Below are 7812 nucleotides of genomic sequence, written 5' to 3'. Positions count from 1 at the left end.
TGTTGTTGTGTGCCTTCAAGTCATTTCAGACTCTGGGCAAGCCTAAGTCTAAAATTAATTAATTATTTACTACATTTATTTACTACATTTATATCCCACGCTTCTCATCCCGAAGGGGACTCTGAGCAGCTGTATGTACATACAATATATTATATTATTAGCATAGCACAATATTAGCATTCTATATTACGATATTGAACTATACCACTATACTGTAATATTATATGTAACATATAACATATAATTAATATTATTATATGGTATTATTATTAGTATTATATTGTATAACATTATAATATTATTATCAATATATGTATATACAACATATTATTAAAACTGATATAAAATATTATATTATAAAACTGAGGGTGGGGGCCAGGTAAATGACCTTGGAGGGCCGCATCCAGCCCCCGGGCCTTAGTTTGGGGACCCCTGCTCTAGATGTTAGAGTCTTATTTCCAGTAGTTACTTTCCATAAAGAAAAACAGAACCTTCATACCAAGGTCACTTATGGGGTTTTCAGGAGGTTTTTTTTTTCTAACAAACTGCATAGTCCTGCATTGGTATTGACAAAGTAGTCTCTCCCTATGTATCTTTCCTAAGGGAAAGCAAAAGAATCCAGCACTTCAAAAAACCTAGAGATAAATATTTATCAGTCACCGAAGGGATTTCCAATTCATATGCCTTTGTTATATGTAAAAGTCCCCTTGAGGGAAGACATAATTTTGCAAACAGTTCAAATGGATAGTAGTGTGACACAACATGAAGAAAATATGTCAGTATAGCCCATGTGTAAATGGCATCAGATTAGCAATAATTAATAATACTGGGAACTTAATATGGAATTAGTAAAGAAAGACAGCTCATAGTCTATTGCTAGATTTTCTTCACATCCTGAAGTAGGTTTTGCTGCAGTGTAGAAGTGTAGAAGTTTTCAGACTGTTGGGAAATGTGAGAGATAGCAGTGGATCTCTCCAGTTGAATAATCAAATTAGAAAAACAGAAGCCAAACAACAACCAACCCTATGCCCCAAACAGCCCTATACACAGTGTTTGTCATAGAAGGAAGAAGAGTTGGTTTTCCTTCTAAAACATACAAAGTAGTTTTCTAAAACAGATAAACTTAAAAAGGTAAAGGTTTCCCCTGATGTTAAGTCCAGTCATGTCTGACTCTGGGGGTTGATGCTCATCTCCATTTCTAAGCCTAAGAGCCGGCGTTGTCCGTAGACACCTCCAAGGTCATGTGGCCGGCATGACTGCATGGAGTGCCGTTACCTCCCCTCCGGAGCGGTACCTATTGATCTACTCACATTGGCATGTTTTCGAACTGCTAGGTTGGCAGAAGCTGGAGCTAATAGTGGGCACTCACTCCGCTCTCGGGATTTGAACCTGGAACCTTTCGGTCTGCAAGTTCAGCAGCTCAGTGCTTTAACACACTTCGCCACCGGGGCTCCTGCCAGATAAACTTACACATACTTTAAACACAGAGTCTGATAGAGGAGAGAAAGTTAGAGAATGGTTGCAATTATAAAAATGCAGAAAAAGAATGGGTGTGGAAAAGCAAATAAATAAGAAGATATCATAATGCAAACTACACATTAGTGATTTATAGGTCTGCAAAGATTGCTGGCAGGAATCCTGTTGGCTCATCCCAACTACACTGGATCCACTAAATCAGTGGTTCTTAACCTGTGGGTCTCCAGATGTTTTGGCCTTCAGCTCACAGAAATCCTAACAGCTGGTAAACTGGCTGGGATATCTGGGAGTTGTAGGTCAAAACACCTGGGGGGGGGGGCAGAGGTTGAGAACCACTGCACTAAATCAACTGATGGATGGTGAGTCAATACACAGACAAATCCCAGTTATCCAGTGACTCTACTGTGGAAGCTGCTTTGTGCTGTAGACGTCTGTGGTGCCATTGGTAGAGTGGCTCAGAATGACCTCTTCCCACCCCCCCTTAGTGGTGGTGTGCAAAGTACCCTCCCATCTTCAAGTGGTAAGTCAAAACATTTGTTCATCAGGAATGGAAGAGTCGCTCTGTCATGTCACCCTGAAGTGCTCCACTTAACCATGCCACAGACCTCCATTGCCTGGAGATGCTCCCTCAAGCTCCAGGTGAGTTTTGGGGGAGTATTTACAATCAAGGCAATAGTTCCACAATCAATACAGAGATGTTATGAATCTATAATTTTAGGCTACAAACCTATTACTGCAATTTGCAAGCTATTATAAGGCTATATAAAGCTAGTATAAGGGGCCACAATGGCGCAGAGGATTAAACTGCTAATCTGACAAACTTGCTGACTAGAAAATTGCTGATGCAAATCCACGGGACAGGGTGAGCTCTCACTGTTAGCCCTAGCTTCTGCTAACCTAGCTGTTCGAAAACATGCACATGTGAGTAGATTAATAGGTACCACTCTGGTGGGAAGGTAATGATGCTCTATGCAGTCATGCCAGCCACATGACCTAGGAGGTGTCTACAGACAACTCCGGCTCATCGACTAAGAAATAGAGATGAGCACCACCACCCAGATTCGGAATAGACTAGACTTAATATCAAGGGGAAACCTTTACCTTACCTTTATAAAGAAAAAAACATAGTTGATGAATTTGTAAAAGACATTAGCATGCAAGAGAATAACATGGCCAGAGTTTTAAAAAGATATGTTTTTAGCAACCAGTCATCCTGTCTGGGGAACTGTAGGCCTGTAATTCCCAAAAGTAATTATTCGAGTTTTGATTGAGGGTATGAGTGTGAAAGGGAAATATTAAAGGCAGACCAGCTCCTTCTGATCACTATTGTAATATCAATGTTCCCTCAACATGCACAAAGAATGTCATGAACTCCTACTCAGGCAAGTCCCAAATATCACTGCCTCCCACTGGCCAGGATCTATTTAAAACAAACGAAGTCACACATGACATATGGGGAAGGTGTCAAGAGAAGCAGCCTTCTTCTATCCACTGAGGTCAGCCTGAGGCTCACAGCTTGCCTATGACAAAGGCAGTCTGTTGCACTGCCGCATTTCGCAGGTAGGATTGATTCGCAAGCCATCTGGGGTGCCATTTGAGAGCGATCTACAGTCACGCCACAAGCAAGGCATCGTGAGATTCAACAAGCTCAAACCTGAAATCGTTGTCACTGAAAACACGAAGCATTCGCCATTTGAGCTGAAAAAAAGGTTCTGACAGGATTTGTTTGCTAATAGAACTATACTGTCATTCTCCTCAGATTGTAATGTAACCCGGCTGCCTTTTTTCTTTCTTCTTTTTTTCCTTCGGTCATCATTTTTCATCTGTTTTAATAGTCATTGTTGCATCTGTTCTTGCCTTGTTGTGATTTTACATGTCAACCATGTAGTGAGTTAGTGTGATTAAGAAGAAGGATATAAATATTGTCTGGCATTCTGTTAGTCTGACAAGATGTCGGTAAGTACTCTGTGTTCTCATTTATTATTGCAAGACTATTGCCACAACCATAAATGACCCTGAAATCCACCTTATAGCTAAGCAGCCATATTGAGTGATGGGTGTGTGTGCTACTGCTGAGCAGGGTGATGCAGGATGACAGGATTGGTCCACTGCTGCTGAAAGCGAAGCAGACCCCCATGAGAGTTCCTCTTTCCATTCCTTATTACATTGCTGCTGACTGACATGAAGGGACTAGTCATACCATCCTGCAGTGCCCCACTCAGCACATACTCCAGGCACTCTAGACAGCTGACTGGCTTATGAGATGGATTTCATGGGCCAGATGAAGATTGAAAGCATAATTAGGAAATCATGGCTACATAGACTCATAGAGTTGCAAGAAACCACAAGGACCATTCAGTCCAAGCCCCTGCCATGCAGGAGCATCCAATCAATGCACTTTAAAAATTCTATGTATGGGGCAATTTTCCCCCAAAAGTCTTGTTAGTGCTCTGCAGGTCTATTCACACAGATCTCCTACAAAAGTTGCAATTGCAAAATATTTATTTTAGAAAAAGTCCATCCAAAACAACAGATCACACATATACAAAAAGAAGGAAACATACACAATAAATCACTACTGACCGAGAGGTCATTAGTTCGAAGCCCGGGTCAGGTTAAGCCCTCAACCATTAAATAGCCCGGCTTGCTGTTTACCTATGCAGCCCCGAAAGACAGTTGCATCTGTCAAGTAGGGAAATTTAGGTACGCTTTATGCGTGAGGCTAATTTAACTAATTTACAACATCATAAAACTGCCAGCAAAACACGAGGAAAGGAATGAGGAAGTACAGCCACTAGTGGACAGTGAAGCAACAGCTCCCCCTGTGGCCGGAATCGTGAAGCTGGAAAATAATGTTAAATGCCTTTGTGTCTGTATATATATTTTGTTTGTCTGTTGGCATTGAATGTTTGCCATATATGTGTTCATTGTAATCCGCCCTGAGTCCCCTTCGGGGAGAGAAGGGCACAATATAAATACTGTAAATAAATAAAAATAGAGAAAGACAAAAGAAGGCATGAGGATGGGGGGGGGGAGGAGACCACAAAATTCCACTACTAGCATGAATCTGAATCTGATTTTCTGACTCACCATGACCAACATTCTTGTTGCACTAATTTTGTATAAAGCTTGTTCCATCAATGTACCATCAATGGCCAGGCTGTAGCGCAGCTGGTTAGTAGCCAGCTGCAATAAATAGCTACTGACTGAGAGGTCATGAGTTCGAAGCCAGACTGAGGTTGGATTGAGCCCCCAACCATTAATAGTCTAGCTCTCTGTTGACCTATGCAGCTCGAAAGACAGTTGCATCTGTTGAGTAAAAAATTTAGGTACCTCTTTATGCGGGTAGGCTAATTTAACTAATTTACGACACCATTAAAAACTTCCAGCAGCATGCGGAAAAAGAATGAGGAAGTACTCCATCAAGGACTTGGTGTTACAAGTTGGCGATGAAGCGGCAGCTCCCCCTGTGGCCAGAATCAAGCATACCTTCATGAAGCTGGAAGCTGGAAAATGTTAAATTGCCTCTGTGTCTGTCTGTCTATATGTCATATGGCTAATGGCATTGAATGTTTGTCAAATATATATGCATTGTGATCCGTCCGGAGTTCCCTTCGGGGTTAGAAGGGCGGAATATAAATACTATAAATAAACAAATAAATATCCACAAAGAAAGAGCAGTATCCCAATTTACTCTCAGCCAATGTCTATGATCATGTGGGCAAGTTCAGTGGTTAATTTCCTTCTTCTTTCTAACTGCTCTCAAATGCATGGTCATACTTTCATCCAAGTGGTTTTGCAGTTTTCACAATAAATATCTGCTACTGTATGGAAGCCCATCAAAATAACTCTCTCTTCTGCAGGACCACAATGCACATTCACCACTGAAGTAAAGAGATAGGCTGGCCCCTGGCTTCCCTGAAAGGACTTGCAAATTAGTTCATCATGGTTGGCTAGATGCACTCTGCAGTGGATATAGCTATAAATTCGGTAACAATTTGGCAAATAAGCCTGGAACATTTCAGATTTTGTCATGTTTACCATCTCTGGTTCTTCACTCTGATCAGGGCTGGCACTTGAAGAATTACAACTTTGCTGGGCATGCTGGCCAAAGTAAGAATGGAAAATACAAGCAAACGCTATTGTTTGGTGCAAGAACTTGGCCCTCATACACAAATGTGGCTGGCAGCCAATTGTTGCAGCATGAAGCATAGAAACCTGAAACAGTTTAGATTCCCAGCCAAAGTAATAGATTTACTCTCATTCAGAAAATATCTCTCTATTTTTTCTTCTCTCAGATTCTCTCCCACATCAAAGCTTCCAGCCAAGAGTGGCTATTGAGAAAACACTAGGTACCCAATCCCTTAAGTTTTCTTTTTGAGAAAGGTGCTATTGTTGTTGGAACCTTCTCAGTTTGTGTGTCTTCTAAATATGTTGATGCCTTCTATGTGCTACATGTTGTTGCGGGTACACAATGGCCAGAACTCAAGAACTGTTTGTTTAGATGCATAGTATGTAAAATTTGAGAGAAAAAATATGTGTCCTCATCCCATTGAGAGAGGAAAGCATGGGTGACCCTCTTTTTCGCATAGAGAACCGTTTGGAGTTCTGCCTCCCCATCACACTCACATGTGGAAACTTAAGAGCTGGTAATACATTCATCTTACATTCATCACAAGGTCAGTATTACTTTTTTTTTAATCAGGAGAAACAACAATATCCGAAAACCAAGGGATCCCTTGCCCTGCCCAAAGCCCCTTACATTAAAGGAGGCTGACACAGTTTAAAACCACTTCTTTCCATGAGTTCATATTATTCTGCATCAAACCCCACAGGATACAAGAGACAGAGATACAGGTTAAAACCACTTCTTTCCATGGGTTCATATTATTCTGCATCAAACCCCACATGATACAAGAGACAGTGATCCAGGTTAAAACCACTTCTTTCCATGGGATCCTATTTTTCTGCATCAAACCCCATAGGATACAAGAGACTGCTGATGGTTGGACAATGAAACAGGATGGGAAACTTTGGTGGTTCTCACACCACCTGTTTTTCAGTTGTAAAGATGGGAGTAGCGCATGGCAAGAGGTAGGAACTCTGAACACAATTGCTGTGCCGTGGTCAGAGTTCCCTACTTTCAGGACAGTTCTGACTCTTTTCAACCCTGGAACATGTGATGAGCTCCGCGCCTCTCCATGCTAGAAAAGAGGCTGAATTGTCCTACGAGGAGGAAATTTCTCAATTTAATGAGGTCAGATTGCTGGAGTTCACTCCTTTCAGGACACTTCTGCCTCTTTTCAACCATGGGTAATAGCCAGAAGTAGTTTAACTCATGTGATATGCTTAGTGCCTCTCCATGCTTGAAAAGAGGCCGAAGTGTCCTACAACTGAGAAATTTCTCAATGGGATAAGGTAGTTCAGTGTATCACTGGAAGAGTAGTGTTCCACTGGTTCAACAAATTTATTTAGCAGATTACTTATTCCTTTAAAAAAAATCAGAGATTTTTTGAAAAAATTAATTCAACCCTGTTAGTAATAGGGGGCAGTTTTATTTGTTTTCTTGATTTAAAAGGTAAAGGTTTCCCCTGACGTTAAGTCCAGTCATGACCGACTCTGGGGGTTGGTGTTCATCTCCATTTCTAAGCCGAAGAGCCGACGTTGTCCATAGACATCTCCAGGTCATGTGGCCGGCATGACTGCATGGAGCGCCGTTACCTTCCCACTGAAGCGGTACCTATTGATCTACTCACATTTGCATGTTTTCAAACTGCTAGGTTGGCAGGAGCTGGGGCTAACAGCGGGCACTCATTCCGCTCCCGGGATTTGAACCTGGGACCTTTTGGTCCGCAAGTTCAGCAGCTCAGCGCTTTAACATACTGTGCCACTTATTTATTATATATTTAGATGCTAGATCAAATATCTAACTAAGTAACATCTTGTATCCTGAATCTCTCCAATCCTGACTTATTGGGAATCAGCCACTGCAGCAGACTAATGTTTCCACCCCTTCCCACAAGCAACCCCCAGTAGAAAAATAAGAAGCAGGATCTTTGTCACAACTCCTCCTTTCACCACTAATCACTGATGTGAGACAAAGGTAGAAACATCTGCTGCGCCCTGATGCTTATCAAATGATGGAGAACATGCCTCCATCACTTAATAAGCCAAAAACTTTTACAATCCTTATATATTTCCCACAGCGTTGAATATATGGGGGTTGTGAATATGAATCAGTTATGAATACATAAGTTACACATTCATAACTACTATTTTAGAGTTCAATCTTAACTGATAAATAGTTTGGAAAAGTCATTTTTGATGGACCAAAAC

The 7812-nt window shown here is 41.4% G+C and overlaps 1 pseudogene; it reads right to left on the bottom strand.

Annotated features, from left to right (window-relative positions):
• Nucleotides 1-5172: 5172 nt before the first annotated feature.
• Nucleotides 5173-5595, bottom strand: LOC107982447 (protein yippee-like 1; annotated as a pseudogene).
• Between the last annotated feature and the right edge of the window lie 2217 nt (nucleotides 5596-7812).

This window comes from Anolis carolinensis, chromosome 2 (genome assembly GCF_035594765.1).
Source record: "Anolis carolinensis isolate JA03-04 chromosome 2, rAnoCar3.1.pri, whole genome shotgun sequence".
Classification (NCBI taxonomy): Eukaryota; Metazoa; Chordata; class Lepidosauria; order Squamata; family Dactyloidae; genus Anolis; species Anolis carolinensis.
This window is presented reverse-complemented; position numbering and strand designations above follow the sequence as displayed.